Source organism: Phyllobates terribilis, unplaced genomic scaffold, assembly GCF_046119375.1.
Source record: "Phyllobates terribilis strain yellow unplaced genomic scaffold, ASM4611937v1 Scaffold_1__5_contigs__length_1240528914, whole genome shotgun sequence".
Classification (NCBI taxonomy): domain Eukaryota; kingdom Metazoa; phylum Chordata; class Amphibia; order Anura; family Dendrobatidae; genus Phyllobates; species Phyllobates terribilis.
Window position 1 is genome coordinate 616,881,834 of NW_027362761.1, and position 18,057 is coordinate 616,899,890.

Below are 18,057 nucleotides of genomic sequence, written 5' to 3' on the forward strand. Positions count from 1 at the left end.
GAACGGGTGAACCCCTTCACGACCGATGACGTCATATATTTACGTCATTGGCTCTGTCCCTGCTTTTGATGCAGGCTCACATGCTGAGCCCGCAGTTGATGGCTGATTTAATCAGTCATCGAGTACCTCTAACAGCCGCGGGGTGTTCGCAGCCGAGATCCTGCTGCAAACTAGTAAAATGCCACATTCAATCACAGACAGAAAGCACATCACAAATCCCGTCTATCGGCGCCCCTGTCATGTGATCAAGGGGCGCCGCGGGTCTGTAGAAGACCCCCATGCCTGTATATCCTATGTGATGTGACATATTTTCTATGCTGTCATGTCATATCACACAAAGAATCCACAAGACCAAGAGACAAATATCAGACGCACGATATTTCAAGGTGAAACATTACTCCTCTGAAAACCCTCTTTAGTCTAAGGTTCATCAAAAGACATCAAGATTTCCAGATATGTGGACAAATCAATACTTTCCATATTCCAGTATTTCTGGAATTGTTGTTTTTTTTATAACATATAAATACATGTGCATTATATTAGTTGCAAATTTATGTTTTTGCTTTTATAAGAAAAAAAAAAATTTGATGCAAATTTTAGAAAAATTTGCAATTTTGAACCTGAATTTTTATCTTAAACCAGGTGGTCATACCAAACGAAAAAGCTGTAAATAACATTCTTGCGTGTCTACTTTATGTTGGCTAAAATTTTAAAGCATCTTTTGTTACGATGTTAGGTGATTCAAAAGTTTACCTGCAATTTGTATTAGTTTAGTGACATTTGATAGCATTGTGCTGTGAATAATACAATAATTTTTCACTGAACTGTTCTATTAGCTCCAGATTTTTATTTTACAAAGGGAAACAGGAGAAAATGGACCCCCAAAATTTTGTTGTGCGGTTTTTTCAATAATCCCACATGTTGGTGGAAATGACTGCTTGGGAACAGAGCTTGGCTTGGAAGGGAAGAAGCTCAGTTTAGCTGGAATTATTCTGCTGGAATTGTTTGCGGGCTCCATTTTCAGGGCCCCCAAGATGCCGGAACAGAAGGAAAAAGCAAAGCGACTTCATTTTGGAATTTACCTACAGATGTAGTGACTATTTTGGCCCCACAGTTGTTTTTCAGAAATAATAAGGTATTACACATGTGAACGTGCCCAATACATTGTGCCCAGCTCGTTCTTCTGGAGATATGAACCCCATAAATGAAGTGGTTCTTACACTATAACCTCGTAGGGCTTGGAAGGGAGAAGGAGGTGCCATCTAACTTTGGGAGCACAAGTTATTCAGTTTTTTTGGGGGTGGGGGGGGGTTGTCTCTTTTCCAGAGCTTTTGAGTGGTCAGTAATGTGGAAAACAATTATTAGACCATTGACCAATAAAGCCTAGGTTGAGGCTAGTTATTTACAGGATTAATTGAAGTTTGTACTGTACCATTTTGGGGTTACATTACATTTTTTGATAGTTTTTAAGGCTCGCTCCCCATTTATCCAGCAATTACATTGGGGTTTGTTATGGTAAATATTTATACGTTGCTTTATTATTTTAGGCAATTCATATATCTTTGATAATTTTGTATTTTAATATTAGCTTTATAAGTGTTATTCATAAAAGCAGGGTGTTGTCTCTGACATAGAGATGTCTTTGTATTAAGTTTCTTTGTTACAAAAGGCATAGAAAGCTGGATAGAACCAGTTTTCAAGGAATCTAACAGTTTCCATGATTTATGAACTTGTTATTCCCAAGTTACATAGTTTCTACATCAGGTAATGTAAAGCCTGTTCCCCTTTTCCTTATCTCTTTGCTTGTAATAAAGATATGTGACCAGGCATCTGAGACTCAGACGAGTCTGGGACACCGACAGATTTGGTTGTGTTTCTCTTGTCTCCGATCGATCGACTCCCTGACTTGATCAAAACTGGCAAACTTGTGAAACCCTTTGAGTTTCTCCTAAAACTTTCTATACAAGTTTCCACTTCATGTTTTTGTCTAAATTCTTTAAAAACTTGATACAGATAAAATGCTTGCTGGAGACTTTCACTCTAGTGCTGCAGATGGAGGCACTTTGGCCTCCATGCGGCCTCTTTTTCTGTAGTGCCTGGTCTATTTAGACATGTACAAAAATGCCTAAAAAGATGGACACCAGCAGAAAATAGGCTCAGTGGAGTCAAAAGTGACTCTGCCTCCTTATCGCTATATGAGGCCTTTCTTTTTGCTGCATTAGTTGTATCTGTACATAAATACAGTACATGAATAGTGAAAAAATGTTGTGCTAACTTTATTCTGTGAGTCAGATGCAATATATGCTTGTAATGCACACGCCCGGACTGACTGGCGTGTGCGTGTATATGTAGTGATTCCACTGGACCATACCGGAGAGTGAATGCCTGGAGGGGCGTAACTAAGTATCCACCCGATCCGACCAAGGTCGCACGACGGCATACGACGCCAGTGCACCAAGGAGGAACCGAGCAGAGGGACCAGGTGCTACTCCAGGTCAGACCCCGGACACGTCTGTTGACCCACACCGGGGAATACAGGAACAGGCAGGTTAGGCTGACACACAGACTGGTGGGTATAGGCAGACACGGCTGGTATGCAGACGGGTGGATGCTGGCAAGCACGACTGGTATGCAAACAGGTAGGTACTGGCTGGTACGGCCGGTATGCAGGCAGGTGGATGCTCGTAAACACGACTGGTATGCAGGCAGGGAGGTACTGGCAGGTACGACAGGTTGGAGCACAGAGTGGATAGGACCCAGTACAGACTGGGACTCAGGAACAGAACCGCAGATGCGGTGGACAAATATAGCAGAGTGAGGCCGCCCGGAGCGGCGAGCAAGACGAGACCGCCTGGAGCGGTGAGCGAGAGTAGAGCAGGACGAGGCCGCCTGGAGCGGTGAGCAAGAGTAGAGCAGGACGAGGCCGCCTGGAGCGGTGAGCAAGAGTGGAGCAGGACGAGGCCGCCTGGAGCGGTGAGCAAGAGTGGAGCAGGACAAGACTGCCGGAGCAGTGAGCAAAGGGTCAGAGCAGAGCGGGACTGCCAGAGCAGTGAGCAAAGGGTCAGAGCAGAGCGAGACTGCCAGAGCAGTGAGCAAAGGATCAGAGCAGAGCGAGACTGCCGGAGCAGTGAGCAAAGGGTCAGCAGAGCGAGACTGCCGGAGCAGTGAGCAAAGGGGCAGAGCAGAGCGAGACTGCCGGAGCAGTGAGCAAAGGGTCAGAGCAGAACGAGACTGCCGGAGCAGTGAACAAAGGGGCAGAGCAGAGCGAGACTGCCAGAGCAGTGAGCAAGGCAGAGCAGGCAAGAACCGCCGGAGCGGTGAGCAAGGCTGAGAAGGCAAGAACCGCTGGAGTGGTGAGCAAGGCAGTGCAGGCAAGAACCGCCGGAGCGGCGAGCAAGGCAGTGCAGGCAAGAACCGCCGGAGCGGCGAGCAAGGCAGGGCAGAGGGGACAGGTCTCTGTTCACAAGGAACAGGCTGGAAGGGAAAGGCAGAACCAGATACACACAAGATACTTGCAGTGAAGTAGCGAGTGGACCACAAACTCGCAAACGGAAGTACAGTGACAACGAGCAGGAGTTAGGTACGAGTTCAGACTCTGCAGAAAAAGGGAAGATATGGGCGTAGAGAGAAACGGGAAACAGGCTGGAAGATAGTTAGGGCAGGTACAGACACTGGGAAAAGACACAGACAACAGATCTAGGTATGCGGCCCCTAGAGGGCAGAAGGAACAGGCTAAGAGCGTGTTCACACGGGCCTGGAATTACAGCCTCCAGGAAAGGCAGAAAGACAGCTGGCTAGAGAGCACAAACAGGACACAGTTCAGACACGGGAACTGATACCGCAAGGCAGGAAACATAGACAGGACCTGGCACATCAGTGACTAGAAGCCAACTGACAGAACAAGATGCTCAGGCATGGATTCCAAGGAGGAGCTGGTTTAAATACCAGGTGACAGACAGCAATAGGCTGAGGAAGCATCAGGGGTGTGTCTGCAGCAGCTACAAGAAACAGGAAGTTCAGCGGGCATCGCCCTAAGCAGCCAGAGCAGAGCAAAGCAGACAGTATGGAAAGAAGCCAGAGTGGCAGTCTGGACTGGAAATCAAGTGCGCGCTCTTGCACAGTGGGAGATGGACCACTATGCAAGGATGCTTCCCGGTATGTTACAATGCTTATATGTTCAAATGTAAATGCATGATGTAAATGTCGGTTTTATTACTTTTTGCACCATTTGTTTTTGTTTCTCCTTTTAAGGTAATACCCTTCTGTCATTGGAGTTCTGCATGGGCTGAATTTCTGTACGATTTCATTTTCATTGGTGTCATTTTGTGGTACATACGACTTTTTGATAATTTTTGATCATTAATTTATATTAAATGTTTTAAGAGGAACAAACAAACGGCAATTCTGGATGTATTTTTTTTAATGTTCACCATTTAGCATTTAAAAACATTTTTTTTTTAACTTGTGGTCCCTATATTTTGGACTTCATAACATTGTGTGGTGATGCAACTCGCTTGAGAGCGGGATGAGATATCACGAGAACCGTTTCTATTTATAAGTCCGGCTGGTTTATTTCAGTCCACATAAACCGCATCGCAAGCAAAGGAAATAAATGGACCTCCAGTGCAGGCAAAACAAAAATAAACCGTTCCAACAATGCTACTTTGACAGTCTAGGATATTCTGGCTCGATAGCATCCACTATACCAGCTTACTCTGTAGACATCACACAGAAGGCCTTCTTACCTTCACACACAGACCATGTGTGAGACAAACAGGCCCCGTTTTACAATGTGAACCACTCCCAGGGGTGGTGTTATGGTGAACAGCCACCCCGCCCAACTCTTTAGCTGTTCATAATAAACGTGGCCCTGTCATGGCAGATTAACCCCTCTTAGTACTATGTGTACTAGAGCATTACTACAGTTATACATCACAGAGGACAGCCACCTCTGTGATACATATCTCCCATCAATTATGTGTCTGGCAGCCACCTTACATACCTCCCATCTCTGCCTAAAGCTGTGGGGCTTGGCATCTTCTACCACTAGACACGGGATTCTTGAGAGGGTATCGACGTTACCATGTAGCTTCATACATAGACATAGTTTGTAAAGCCGAATAAAGACTTGCGTCCATCAAGTTCGACCTGTAAGTTCTGTAGTTGCTAAAGTTGATCCAGAGGAGGGCAAAAACCCCAAATGATTTAGCCAATCTTCACCTGAGGAAAAATTCCCTCCCGACTCTGAAACCAGCAGTCAGAATAAATCCCTGTATCAACCTACTATTTTATTCTATTTTTAAGTATATGCTGAAATCTGCCTGGTATCTAGAAAAGCATCCAGTCCCCGCTTGAACTGGTGTAGTGAATCCGACATTACCGTCTCCTCACTCAGTGAATTCCATATTCTCACTGCTCTTACCGTAAAGAACCCCTTCCTATGCTGGTGCTGAAACCTTTTCTCTTCCAGTCTTAGTGAGTGCCCTCTTGTTACCGTAATATCCCTCCTTTTGAACAAATCCCGGGCAAGGTCTCTATACTGTCCCCTAACATATTTGTACACATTTATTATGTCCCCCCTCAACCTTCTCTTTTCCAGGCTGAATAGTCCTAGTTTTGCCAACCTCTCTGGGTATTGCAGTCCCTCCATTCCCTTTATTAATTTTGTTGCCCTCCTTTGTACCTTTTCAAGCTCATTTCTATCCTTTCTATATATTGGGGCCCATAACTGAGCACAGTATTCCAAGTGTGGTCTGACCAGTGCTTTGTACAGTGGAAGAACAATGTTCTCATCCTTTGCAGCTATACCTCTTCTGATACATCCCATTACCCTGTTTGCCCTTACAGCAGCGGCCTGACTTTGGGCACTCCAATTTAGTTTGCTATCAATCAAGATGCCCAAGTCCTTCTCCATCTCTGAATTCCCCAATGATTTCCCATTCAGTGAGTACTGGTGACTTCCATTTTTCCTTCCCATATGTATGACCTTACATTTCTCCTCGTTAAACCTCATTTGCCATTTAATGCTCCACCTACCCAGCTTATCCAAATCCCTCTGAAGGTCTGCACTGTCCTCTTTTGTATTAATTGCTTTACATAACTTTGTGTCATCTGCAAATATTGATATTTTACTATTTATCCCGTTGACTATGTCGTTAATAAAGATATTAAATAACATTGGGCCTAGTACAGACCCCTGTGGTACCCCACTAGTGACGCTTACCCAATCTGAGTATATTCCATTTATAACCACCCTCTGCCTTCTATCCTTTAGCCAGTTAGCTACCCACTTGCAGACATTTTCCCCCAGCCCCATCATTCTCATTTTGTATACCAACCTATTATGTGGCACGCTATCGAACGCTTTTGAGAAGTCGAGATACACGACATCCACTGGTTCCCCCTGATCTACTCGAGAGCTAACCTCCTCGTAGAAGTCAATCAGGTTTGTTTGGCAGGAGCGATTCCTCATGAATCCATGTTGGTTCGGGGTTAATAGATTATTAGCATCAAGATGCTCCATGATTGCCTCATTAATAAAGCCTTCAAAAATTTTGCCCACAACGGACGTCAGACTCACCGGCCGATAGTTTCCGGCGTCACTTTTTGCTCCCTTTTTGAATATTGGCACTACATTCGCCTGTCGCCAATCAAGTGGCACAGACCCAGTCTCAACAGAGTCCTTAAATATAAGATATAACGGTCTGTCTATCACATTACTTAGTTCCCTTAGTACCCGTGGGTGTATGCCATCAGGTCCTGGTGATTTGTTTATTTTAATGTTACTGAGGCGTTTCTGTACCCCAGCTTGGGTTAGATTTGTCATACTTAGTGGAGGATTAAGTTTGTCACTTCTCATTTCGCCTGTTAGTTCTTTTTCCTTTGTGAAAGTTGACGAAAAAAATTTATTTAATAGATTAGCTTTATCCTCATCTTTCTCTATGATTTTGCCTTCATCACTTTTTATCGGTCCAATATTATTCGATTTAATCCTTTTACTATTTATATACGTAAAGAACAGTTTGGGATTTGATCTACTTTCCCTAGCAATACGTCTCTCTGTTTCCTCCTTTGCTATTTTTATTTGTTTTTTACAGGTTCTCGTTTTTTCCTTGTAACACATTAGTGCCTCCTTGCTGTTTTCCTGTTTTAATCTCTTGAATGCCTCTTTTTTGCTATTTAACGCCCCTTTTACTTCTTGTTCAACCATATTGGTTTCCTCTTATTTCTGGCCCTTTTATTCCCATACGGTATATACCTCTCGCACTGAGTATTCAGAATTCTTTTGAAGGTTTCCCATTTACTATTCGTATTCCATTGATTAAGAACTTTGTCCCAGTCTATAAGTTGAAGGTTTTCTTTCAGCTGATCAAACTTCGCCCTCCTAAAGTTTAATGTTTTAGTTGTTCCCTTATTGATAACCCTACTGAAGGGCATTTTGAAATTGATAATATTATGATCGCTATTACCTAGGTGCCCCCCTATCTGTATCTCAGTTATTCTATCAGGCCTATTAGTCAATATTAAGTCCAACACGGCCTTCCCTCTCGTTGGTTCCTGCACTAGTTGGGAGAGATAATTATCCTTGATATTTGTCAAGAACCTTTTTCCTTTCTGCGATCTACAGGTTTCTGTTTCCCAGTCAATATCCGGGTAGTTGAAGTCCCCCATTACAATCACCTCATTATGTTTTGCTACTTTGTCTATTTGTCCTAATAGCAGTTTCTCATTCTCCTCTGTTATATTGGGTGGCTTATAGCAGACCCCCAGTAATATTTTATTATTATTTTTTGCCCCCTCTATCTCTACCCACATGGACTCGACCCCCTCTTCTCCCTCTCCTATATCTTCCCTTAGTCTGGGCTTTAGACGTGACTTTACATATAAGCAGACTCCTCCGCCCTTCCCCTGTTTCCGGTCCCTTCTAAATAAACTATAATCTGTTAAATTTACCGCCCAGTCGTAGCTATCGTCTAGCCAAGTCTCTGTTATACCTACGATGTCATACCTCTCCTCCGATATAAGCGCCCGCAGCTCATCCGCCTTATTGGTCAGGCTTCTTGCGTTGGTCAGCATGCAAGATAAAACTTTGGGGTTATTTAGCATCCTATTCTTCTCTAACGATCTAACTGTACTATCCCCACCCCCCTCTCCACCCTCATTATATTCACTTCTCCCCTTCCCCCTTGCTTGCCTCACATCCCACCTATTTCCTTGGTTTCCCCCCCCCGTCTCTAGTTTAAAAACTCCTCCAACCTATTAGCCATCTTCTTCCCCAGCACCGCTGCACCCTCCCCATTGAGGTGCAGCCCGTCCCTACGGTAGAGCCTGTAGCCGACAGCGAAGTCGGCCCAGTTCTCCATGAACCCAAACCCTTCTGCCTTGCACCAACTCTTTAGCCACTTATTCACCTCCCTAACCTCCCGTTGGCGCTCCTGTGTGGCTCGCGGGATTGGTAGTATTTCTGAGAAAACTACCTTGGAGGTCCTTGCCCTAAGCTTCCTACCTAGATCCCTGAAATCATTTTTAAGGACCCTCCATCTACCACTCACTTTGTCATTGGTGCCAATGTGGACCATGACCGCTGGGTCTTCGCCAGCCCCACCCAGTAACCTGTCAACCCGATCCGCGATGTGCCGGACTCGAGCGCCAGGGAGGCAGCACACCGTTCGGCGATCCCGGTCTTTGTGACAGATTGCCCTGTCTGTCCCCCTAATAATAGAGTCACCCACTACCAGGACCTGTCTAGCCTGCCCTACACTTCCCCCCTCCCCCTCATTACTGGAGCATACACTCCCCCGGCGGTCAGAGGATCTGTCGTGCTCCAATAATGCCGGTTCTGAACCAGCCTTCCTATACTTCTTCCCTCTATCCCTTCTAACCGTTACCCAGCTCCCTGCCTGTTCAGCCTGCGCTTCCCCACTAAGCTCCACCCCCAGTGTTGACCCATTGAGTGTCTGCTCTGTGAGCAGCAAACTCCGTTCCATGTTGTCGATGCTCCTCAGTACCGCTATCTGAGCACTTAGATCCAGGATTTGGGCTTCCAAGTGCACGATATGCTCACATCTCTCGCAGCAGTATGGATCCCTGAGCGGTAGCTCAGGGAATGCATACATTGCGCAAGATGTACACTGCACGGCTCCGGCCAACATGGACGTCATTCTAAATATGGGGATACAGTCAGTATATATGTACAAGTACAAAACACAATTATTTATATATAGGTGTATGGACGGGGATCAATTAGGGATGTGCAAGTGTATCGATTAGATATCGGCGCGGGATCAGTTAAGTATGGACGGGGGATCAATTAAGTATGGACGGGGGATCAGCTGAGTGGGTCAGGTGGATTAATTAAGTGTGGACGGTGTGTCAATTAACTATGGACTGGGATCAATAAGTATGGACTGGGGAAATAATTAATTGTGGACTAGGGATTCAATCAATTAATTATGGACAGGGGGTTTAATTAAATAGGATGGGGGTAAAGCAAAAAAATAGGTATGGACGGTGGGTCAATTAACTAAGGACTGGGGATCAATAAGTATCAATAATATCAATAAATATGGACTGGGGAAATAATTAATTGTGGTCTGGGGAATCAATCAATTAATTATGGACAGGGGTTAATTAAATATGGTGGGGGATAAGGCAAATAGATAGGGACTGGGGATGAGTAAAAGTGGACAAGGGGAATCTATTAAATAGGACAAGGGGGATCAATCAATTATGGGCTGGGGGGGTCAATCATTTAAATGTGGTCAGGGGGATCACTTTAATATGGACGGGGGGTGGTCGGGGATCAATTAAATGAGGACGGGGGGGTCAATTTAATGTGGTCAGAGGGATCAGTTAAATATGGACGGGGGGGTAATCAATTAAATATGGACTAGGGAATACAATACAATTACAATACAGATACAAATACAATACAGTACAGTACACTTCCCGGTTCTATGTTCCACATGGAAGCGGAGATCCTGCAGGGCTGGAAACCAGTGGGATACTCAAGCATTTTTCCTTTTTTTCTCCCTCATCCAACTGAGTGGGGCATGGTCTACCTCTAATTTAAATTTTCGCCCTAACAGATAGTATTGCAATGTGTCCACCGCCCACTTTATGGCCAAATATTCCTTTTCTACAATGGAATAATTGTATTATAAGAAGGGAAGATGAGGGATGGTACTGGGGGATAACCTGAAAAGTGCATTTTGTTGAAAGGAGCAGACCACCTCCACCTGGTCTGTTGTCAGGTCTCACTGTATAAGAAGAGTGTAGGCCCCAAAGAAGAGAGCAGCAGCGGCAGTGGTGTCCAATTGGATCCAAGTTTCGGGAGCTTCAAATGAACAGATTAACCCTTGCACTGCCAGTAATGAAAACACCTGCACTGTTTATATGATGGTGAAGTACTTCTAACCAGTGCAAGAGTTTGTGAAACCAGACATTGCAGTCTTCTGGCCCCTCTCTGTTGTATCCCCGTGACAAAATATTTACCATAACAATTCCTCCCTTTTTATTATTTACAGACAATTTATCCATCAGTTATATCGCAATGCTAAAAGAGCCTGGAGGGGATGAATCATGTTCACCGACGGACATCTTGATGGTAAATGTAATATATGTTTACTGGTGGAGCACTGTGATATTTTGCAGGTGTGTTAACTGACAGCCTGTGATGATATGTCAAAAGTCTTTGCATTGGAGGTTTGGCATACCAAGTTCGGGTGTTTTGGAAACCGACCTCATTCCCTCGGCATGTCTTAGACACAAAAGCATAATTAAATGGGTCAAGTCATAACATTTCACGTATTGTTACCCCTCAATAAATCACTTGTGAGTAGGGATGAACGGACCCCTGGAAGTTCGGATTCATCGGGTTCGGCTAAACTTGAGTCCAAAGTTTGGGTTGGGTACCAGAACTTGACCCCGGATCTGAACAAAATAGAAGTCAATGGGGATCCGAACTTTGGTGCTTTAAAATGGCTGTGAAATGGTCATAGTAAGGGTTATGGGGCTACAAAAGGAAGCAAAATGGGGGTAAAGTAGGGAAATTGCCCTGCAAACAAATAACAGAATAAAATAAAAAAATAATAATCTTGAACTAGGAGGCGGTGGTCTAAGTGGAGGAGATGGACATGGCGGTGTAGGTGGAAGAGACGGAGGAGGTGGTCAACACTACTTTTATTTATTATCAGGGGAGGCCCCAAAACATTGGGAATGGCAAATAGATCGTACAAACTGTGGTTAGTATAACAATGGATGGGTGCGGCTGACCTACTTCTCTAGTGAGCCAAAGGTACCGACAAGTCCTCTGGGATCCACGCCTGGTTCATTTTAATGAATGTTAGATTGCCCACGTTGGATGTGGACAGGCGGATGCGCCTGTCTATGATGATCCCCCTGCCATGCTAAACACACGTTCTGACAGTACCCTTGCCACTGGGCAGGCCAGCTCCTCCAAGGCATAAAGAGCAAGCTCAGGCCAGTGACCTCACCCTCCCTGTGCAAGGGGCGTTTTCTGGACACTCCCGGCTTCTGCACCTGCCCGCACAGCAAGCCACTCTTGCTCCCGACGGCTCCCGTGCTGTACGGGCTCCTTTCCATGGTGACCATGGGTAATGGAGAATCAGGGTTTGATTCCGGAGAGGGAGCCTGAGAAATGGCTACCACATCTAATGAAGGCAGCAGGCGCGCAAATTACCCACCCCCGAGCAGGTGATGTAGTGAGGTAAAATAACCATGTAGGACTCTTAAAATCTCTGTAATTGTAATGAGTAGAACAAGATGACAAAAAGCAAGAACTTGCCTTGGCCTTTGAAAATTTTTTTTGGACGAATTTAAAAATATTGTGAAATGGATTGGATTTGAAAAAGTTTGGAAGATGAAGCCCTCTCCCACGACTCGGGATGGTACAGTGAAACTGCAATTGGTCATTAAATGAACAAATTTTGCCTGCTTTTCTGAATTCCTGTCTACAGATCACCATAAAAAGCATGAATCTGTCAATGGACATCGATTTCTCTCCAGGCTAAATGCGCTCCCAATAATCGATAATACAGGTAAATATAGGCAAATATTATTTCCTGTACAACTTTTTTTGCACCATACAACGCGTTTCGACATAAAATAGTCTTCATCAGGGATATTTATCTAAAAGAACAAAAGCCATGACTGCTTTATATAGGAAGCAGAAACACGTCAGTTAGGGCGGAGGCCGTGTTTAGCAAATCAAGGCACACCCATGTAAAATCCTTCTTACATAGCTAGTCTCACTACCTAAATAGGTGAGTACAATATTGATTTGTATGCACCCATCTTAGCTACATTTAGATCTGTGCGCTCTCTGTTTCTTTCTCCTTCTTTTTCTACGGTGGACATGAATCTGCCAATGAGCGCCAGGAAAAAAAGCTATCAAGTTCAGGACTCTGAGAGAGATATATGTGACCAGAATAAACACTCATTTTCCTATCAACACGACAGCACCCACTGAGAGAAGGCATCCGCCCTCAAGGACAGGAAACCTACAGATATAAAGGGGCGGTCCCCCTTGACTCCTCAGTTGGTTTCCTGTCCTTATGGGAACCTGCAGCATGTGGTCCTGATGCCTCTGTGTGGTACATGTGGGGACAGCACAGTCTCCAGTTGCAGCGTCGGGGGAGCCCTGCCTGTGAGATTCCCCCCTCCGCTGGAAAGGATTGCGTGCTGCCATGAGTCGCGTCGGCGAGGTGCAGGTGGAGAGGATCTCCCTGCATATGTAGCACCCCGAGGGCTCGGCTGCTACAGGGGTATTGCACCTCAAAGCAGAGGTGTGATATTCCACTCCCGGGTAAGGATGGAGTATGGACCAGGACTCGTTTAGCTGCATACAGCACACACACCCCATTTCCGAGGGACAGCTCAACGGTGCTCCCACAGAAGTGCAGGCACGACAGCTTCTGTCCCTGGCTGGAGTGGGGCGGGGAAAGGAAAACCCAGTGGTGTAGGAGCAGATAGGGGTGGGTCTCTGGGCATAGGCAGGAGCCCATTGGTTGCAAGTCACCTGGGCTCGGGTGTCAGAAGGAGGTATAAAAGGTGGGCACCATCTTAGACCAGGGTTCAGTCCGGTTCAGTTCAGTGGAGACAGTCTGAGGAGAAGACAGGAAGCAGAGCCCCTGCATGGGCTCTGCTCTGCAGGCAGGCCTTGTCAGGAGGCTGGAGCCTGAGAGAGAGAGAAAGGAGAATGAACAGAAAGGACAGTAAGAAAGGAAGCAAGGAACAGAAACACAGAGAAAGGCCCAGAGACACGAGGACAGAAGGAACCCCATATGCCCAGGAGATACAGGGTGAAGGGTTGGCAGAGCAGGGTACCGGAACCCAAATTGGTGGAGGCGACTAATCCTCAGCCAAAACCGGAGGTTGTGACCACATCTTGGTGCGATCCCTCACTACATCCACCAAGAAAGCATACCACATAGGGTCAGGGGAACAAGAGAGAGGTTTCGCCAACAGAAGGCCCGAGGAAGCTGGACAAAGGTGGGTCACTGGTGGGGACGGCCAGAGAAAGGAAAGGAAGGGAGTCCTGTGCCACGCTCTGGAATTGCCTGGGAGTTGGTCGAGCCCATTGCCTGGTGGACGCAGCATGACTCGGGCGGTCCTAACTGCGCACAAGTGACCTGATAAAGAACTGTGAGTAAAGCATTGAAAACTGCAACTGCATGTCTCTGTGGTTCCTCGCCACACCAGCACCATCAGTACTGGGACACTCACACCATCACTCCCATCATCCACATTAGCTGCCCTGAGGCAATACTTCTCCCGTGGGGAGTTATCCCATACTCGGCTGCGCAAACAACATCAGCCTCAGCGGTCGGCAGCGCAGCGGCGGTCCCCACTGACCGCAATCCACGGGTGGCGTAGTCGGACATTGTTAGTACTTAAGACTGCCACTGGTTTGACCACCCTGGGCACGGACCAGGTCACCGCCACACGGAGACTACAACCCCCAGCATCCTACAACAGGCCCGGTTCCGGGTTCCCCTGCACAGCACAGGCCCAGGGGGAGCGTCACATACATCCGTAGGATGCAGGGTGCGGGCATCAGCCGCCCTGCGCCTCGTGCAGGCCGGTTCCAGCTGCTTCACTGCGCATGTGCGCCAGCCTGATGATGCGCCCAATAACCCGGAAGTAGTGGATTGACTTCCGGGGGGGACCGGGGAGGTGCATCAGCCGGCGGGAAGGATGGGGGTGCGGCCTACAGATGAAATGGGCTAGCGTCCTAGCACACCCTGTGCTTCACTATGTCTTCCCCCGGAGATGCAGAGGAGCACCCACAAGTGGCTAAACAGCGCAAAGGCAGCGCCAGGAGCAGCGATGGTGGTCACCCTAAAGGCAGCGATACCAGCAGCAGGAGTGAGCAGTGCCTTCAGTCCAAGCCCTCCAAACCCAGTTCTGTGCCTCCACCTCCAGAGACGGTATCCCTTTGACAAGCTTCAGATGATGAGTGTATCTATGTGACCACCTGGTGAGCTGAATTCCCCTTCTTTTCTATATGCCTTTAGGCTAAAAAGAAGCCATCCAAGAATAAGCATAAAGCGTGTGTTTTGTGTATGCAGCCCCTCCCTGTGGATTATCTCAAACGTTTATGTCAGCCTTGCATCTCTCAGACCCTGGACAAGGAAGCTCCTGTCCGTAATGCGGACCTTAAGTCATTTATTAGGGAAGAAATCAGGAATACCCTTAATAAAGTGCATAAGCCTTAGAAACAGAAGGCTAGCCAGGAAATGTATGATTCTGGGTTTGAATCCGTGGCAGAGATACAGGAGGAAGGACTAATAGAATCCTCCCAATCATCTGACGAAGAAGGGAGATTGTGTTTCCGTATTCAGGATATAGACTCTCTAATAAAATCTGCCCGTTCTACTATGGGTATAACAAATCCCAGCAGGGGCGGACACAGACTGTAGTGGGCCCCTGTGCAAGAAATTTTTGCCCCCCCCCCTCCCCCTGCCCTTCATAGGGCAACAAAGTTATGTAAACATAACCTCCCCATGTGCATCTCTCATCCCCCCTCCCATGTGCATCTCTCATCCCCCCTCCCATGTGCATCTCTCATCCCCCCTCCCATGTGCATCTCTCATCCCCCCCATGTGCATCTCTCATCCCCCCATGTGCATCTCATCCCCCCCATGTGCAGCTCTCATCCCCCCCATGTGCAGCTCTCATCCCCCCCATGTGCAGCTCTCATCCCCCCCATGCAGCTCTCATCCCCCCCGTGCATCTCATCCCTCCCGTGCATCTCTCATCCCCCCCCCGTGCATCTCTGATTCCCCCCACTCCTAGTTAATTAATTGTATTTTTAAAAAATAAAACGTATTATACTTGCCCCCATGCGATCCCTGCAGAATCCTGGCGCTCGTCCACGTCCCTGCCATCAGGATCTCCTGACTTCCGGCCATGTGACGGCTCTGTCACATGACCGGAAGTCAGGGGAATCATGAAGGCGCTGCCGCAGCAGCGCTGCACTGCTACACAGAGGAAAGCAGCGCTGAGATGTCCCGGCGCTTAGCGCTCAGCATGGGGCCGGGGGCCCAGGGCCGGCTCCAGGTTTTTGTGGGCCCCGGGCGAAAGAGTCTCAGTGGGCCCCTTTAACACATACCACGATTCATGATGCACAGATACCGCAGAGAAATATATATATAGTACAATGCAAAGATTTCACTTCTTACATTACATGAGCGATATCTATTGTAAATTCTGCAATAGCTCAGAAACCGGCGAATCGCTCCACACAGTATACTGGCCCCCATAAAATTCTCCATACAGGATACTGGTCCCCATATAATGCTCCATACAGGATACTGGCCCCCATATAACGCTCCATACAGAATACTGGCTCCCATATAACTCTCCATACAGGATACTGGCCCCCATATAATGCTCCATACAGAATACTGGCCCCCATATAACGCTCCATAGAGGATACTGGCCCCCATATAACGCTCCATACAGAATACTGGCCCCCATAAAATGCTCCATACAGAATACTGGCCCCATATAACGCTCCATATGGAATACTGGCCCCCATATAACACTCCATACAGGATACTGGCCCCCATATAACGCTCCATACGGAATACTGGCCCCCATATAACGCTCCATACAGGATACTGGCCCACATATAACACTCCATGCAGGATACTGGCCCCATATAACGCTTCATGAAGGATACTGGCCCCCATATAAAGCTCCATACAGAATACTGGCCCCCATAAAACGCTCCATGCAGGCTGTTCCCCACACTTACACTGTGTTCAGAATTATTAGGCAAATGAGTATTTTGATCACATGATACTTTTTATGCATGTTGTCCTACTCCAAGCTGCATAGGCTTGAGAGCCAACTACCAATTAAGTAAATCTGGTGATGTGCATCTCTGTAATGAGGAGGGGTGTTGACTAATGACATCAACACCCTACATAAGGTGTGCTTAATTATTAGGCAACTTCCTTTCCTGTGGCAAAATGGGTCATGAGAGAGATTTGACGGGCTCTGAAAAGTCCAAAATTGTGAGATGTCTTGCAAAGGGATGCAGAAGTCTTGAAATTTCCAAACTTTTGAAGTGTGATCACCGAACAATCAAGCGTTTCATGGCAAATAGCCAACAGGGTCGCAAGAAGCGTGTTGGCCAAAAAAGGCGCAAAATAACTGCCCATGAATTGAGGAAAATCAAGCGTGAAGCTGCCAAGATGCCATTCGCTACCAGTTTTGCCATATTTCAGAGCTGCAACGTTACTGGAGTATCAAAAAGCACAAGGTGTGCGATACTCAGGGACATGGCCAAGGTACGGAAGGCTGAAAAACGACCACCTTTGAACAAGAAACATAAGATAAAACGTCAAGAATGGGCCAAGAAATATCTTAAGACTGATTTTTCTAAGGTTTTATTGACTGATGAAATGAGAGTGACTCTTGATGGGCCAGATGGATGGGCCAGAGGCTGGATCTGTGAAGGGCAGAGAGCTCCACTCCTACTCAGACGCCAGCAAGGTGGAGGTGGGGTACTGGTATGGGCTGGTATCATCAAAGATGAACTTGTGAACTTGTGGGACCTTTTCAGGTTGAGGATGGAGTGAAGCTCAACTCCCAGACCTACTGTCAGTTTCTGGAAGACAACTTCTTCAAGCAGTGGTACAGGAAGAAGTCAGTATCGTTCAAGAAAAACATGATTTTCATGCAGGACAATGCTCCATCACATGCAACCAACTACTCCACAGCGTGGCAGGCCAGTAAAGGTCTAAAAGAAGAAAAAATAATGACATGGCCCCCTTGTTCGCCTGATCTGAACCCCATAGAGAACCTGTGTTCCATTATAAAATGTGAGATCTACAGGGAGGGAAAACAGTACACCTCTTGGAACAGTGTCTGGGAGGCTGTGGTGGCTGCTGCACGCAATGTTGATCGAAAACAGATCAAGCAACTGACAGAATCTATGGATGGAGGCTGTTGAGTGTCATCATAAAGAAAGGTGTCTGTAACGGGTCTGGGAGGCGGAACCTCTGAGCAACTATACAAGGGGGCGGTCCTTGTAAGGAAGCGGGTGGCTCTCGGGGAAGACGGGCAGATAGTCACGGCAAGTGACAGGGACAGTCTCTGGGTAGAAGGGCAGGTAGTCACGGCAAGTGACAGGGACAGTCTCTGAGTAGAAGGGCAGGTAGTCACGGCAAGTGACAGGGACAGTCTCTGGGTAGAAGGACAGCAGGCAGGTGGTTGGTGAGCGCTCCCAGGTGAGCGGGCGAGAGTCTTTGGACAGGCAGGTGGTCACGGCAAGTGACGGAAGAGCCTCCAGGTAGGCTAGCAGATAGGTAGCCGGTGAGCGCTCCCAGGTGAGCAGGCAAAAGTCTCTGGACAGGCAGGTGGTCACGGCAAGTGACAGCAGAGCCTCCAGGTAGGCTAGCAGACAGGTAGCAGGTGAGCGCTCCCAGGTGAGCAGGCAAGAGTCTCTGGACAGGCAGGTGGTCACGGCAAGTGACAGCGAAGCCTCCAGGTAGGCTAGCAGGCAGGTAGCAGGTGAGCGCTCCC

At 47.1% G+C, this 18,057-nt stretch overlaps 1 protein-coding gene across 1 annotated transcript in view; it reads right to left on the reverse strand.

Annotated features, from left to right (window-relative positions):
- The window catches only part of LOC141272882 (uncharacterized), a 556,358-nt gene that overhangs the window by 424,887 nt on the left and 113,414 nt on the right, over window positions 1–18,057 (reverse strand). The window lies entirely within an intron of this gene.